Below are 2,433 nucleotides of genomic sequence, written 5' to 3' on the forward strand. Positions count from 1 at the left end.
CATCCCTGACATCAGCCAGGAAGCCAGCGTCTTCCTACTCCGCACACCTCCCCGGGGTCAGTAGTCTCTGGAGCAGGAGGCAGGGGGGAGGAGAAGCACCCAGTTGAGAAGGTGACCCATTTCCTACCAGCTTGGCTCTGAGAGTCCCGGCAGGGAGTGCTAAGGGACTCTGTGATTCAGAGCTGGGCTGCTGTGTATCTTCGGGCCGCACATCCTCAATGCTCGGAGGAATCAACGTTTGCTAAGCACATACTAATTGCTGGTGCTGGAACCCGACTTCTGTCATCTCACCCCATACTGCAGACAATCCTATGACACACATTTATCTGAGAATTCTTGATTGCTTTGGGGGCCTACTGATGATGTCTTCTTTGCAGAAGCCACCCCAATACTCAATCAGTCAACCTTGAGAATTGGGGCCAAGGTGGGTGTCATTGACCAAGAAAGCAAGTTTTGCTTAATTGAAAAGGAGCATATTAATGCAGACAGTTTGAAATATTTAGATGGAACCTGACCCTTCAGGTCCCTTTCTCCCGCTTTATTCCGCTGTTTCCCTATTAAATATGGATGTGTTTAGGTGAACAAAGTTCCCATTGTCTGTGAATGAGAAGGTAGACAGTGCCTCTATTGTTTCAGCTCATTAGAATCAATAGATAATTTATGGTCTGGCACTTTCTTTGCCAAATGTCTGGTGGTAACAGGAGACTGGGTTTGGGGGCTTCTGGATAAAGATGAGGGGAACACATCAGGGGAAGTGTTTTCCCATAGAAGGCTGGTGACAGGTGCTGGCCGCTCGGTGAGTCCCTGCTCTAGCCTCGGGCTCTGTGCCACTTCTGCTGTACCTGAAGCTTAAAAACTCCTCCTCCGTGTGCCAGCTTTGAACAGATGGTTCATAAGATAAGCTGGTACAACACCTCTGAAAATTGCTCATGATTTGTAGAGCGCTGGCACCGTGTGAGTAGTTGACCCATGGTTGACCTTCTGGGCTTCTGGCAGTTTAGGATTCTCTCCCTTCTCCGATGGCTCTGTCTGCATTGCTCAGGCTAGTCATCTGGTTGGCAGTGTTTATAGTGCTTCCTGAAGGGTCCCTGTGTAGAGCAACGAGTATATAAAGTGTGTGGCCATGGTCCTCAGGCATGAGATGGGGCCATGAGAGCCTCGGTTAGTAGGGGATGACTGGCTGAACTTTTCTAATTAAAGACAATAATGAAAGTTGTATCAAAATGACCAGGAACCTTAATACCTCCTTGTGATAAAGATTCAATTTTGGATTGTATAACATTATATTTTAACTGTGTTTCTCAATCCTGTTTGTACATGGATCTGAATTGAATCTCTCATGTTCTTCCAAGTTTTCTCATTATTGTTTTTGCATTTTTGTTACCATACCTAACCATCAGATCTCTGTTCCCTCTCCTCCCTTTCCCCCTTCCCATCCTCTCCTTTTGTCCTCTCGTCTTTCTTTCCCCATCTCTTTTTTTCTCTATAGGTTGTTCTCACAATACAGCATAGCTATTTGGTCACGTGCAGAAAATTCCATTATAAGCTACTGCTTTTTCATACACTAGCCTTCCTCGGGACGCGTTACCAAAAGATTTCATCCAGTCGGCTTGGAATAGTATTTGGAAAAACACATCCTAAGTGGCAAAAGATGAATATTTTCTAAGTTCTAAGTATAGAGACACTTTTCATGCCAAATGAATCCAGAAAGTAAATTTTGGCTCCATATTTGTTTTATATTCTACTCAAATACTACCAGATGGCAGGAGATTAAAAATAACCCCAACATGTCTTCCCACACCCACCTCATCATAAACAATCCTACACTGTGAAAGCCAAGGTCCTGGTACATACAAACCAAGTTCATCAAACTTTCTGTTTAAGGAGGAGTTGTGGATGAACTACAATTTCTAAGTTGAGTCACCTTTCACCTAACAATCTGAGCGCTATCCTTCCCTTTAGGTGCTGAAAGAGCCTTTGTGGCTTTGGCCACAAAACGTTTTCCTTTGGCGCCCTCTACAGGCCCAAGCTTCTTTCTTAGATCCTGCAGAGGGATGAAGATGAAGTGTAATCGCTTTAAAAATTAAAAATAAAAATCTGTGATTTTTGAATAGGCACTGTTTGGTCTTCCCTGCTTGGGTGTGGCAAAAGTAGGTTTACAGTTGTGAGTATGTGAAACACAGTTTATTCTTGTATCATTATTTATTCATTATTTTCCATAAGAACAACCCAAGCCTACTTTTGCCCCACCTTCTACAAGGCACACTTAAAACCTGCCAACAGCCTCTCGTAGCAACTAGAATAAATCCTAACCCCTTACCATGGCCTCCTTGAGCCTCTGTGAGCTGGCTGCTGCTTCTCTATCTTTCTTTCTCTTCTCTTCTTCAGGTTCCAAATACTGTCCACATTCTGTTCCTCAGATATCCCAAGCTC

At 44.1% G+C, this 2,433-nt stretch overlaps 1 protein-coding gene across 1 annotated transcript in view; it reads left to right on the forward strand.

Moving 5' to 3' along the window:
* ADCY8 (adenylate cyclase 8 (brain)) overlaps positions 1-2,433 on the forward strand; it is a 137,080-nt gene that overhangs the window by 771 nt on the left and 133,876 nt on the right. The gene's annotated exons all lie outside the window — the stretch shown is intronic.

Source organism: Myotis davidii, unplaced genomic scaffold (assembly GCF_000327345.1).
Source record: "Myotis davidii unplaced genomic scaffold, ASM32734v1 scaffold30, whole genome shotgun sequence".
Taxonomy (NCBI): Eukaryota; Metazoa; Chordata; class Mammalia; order Chiroptera; family Vespertilionidae; genus Myotis; species Myotis davidii.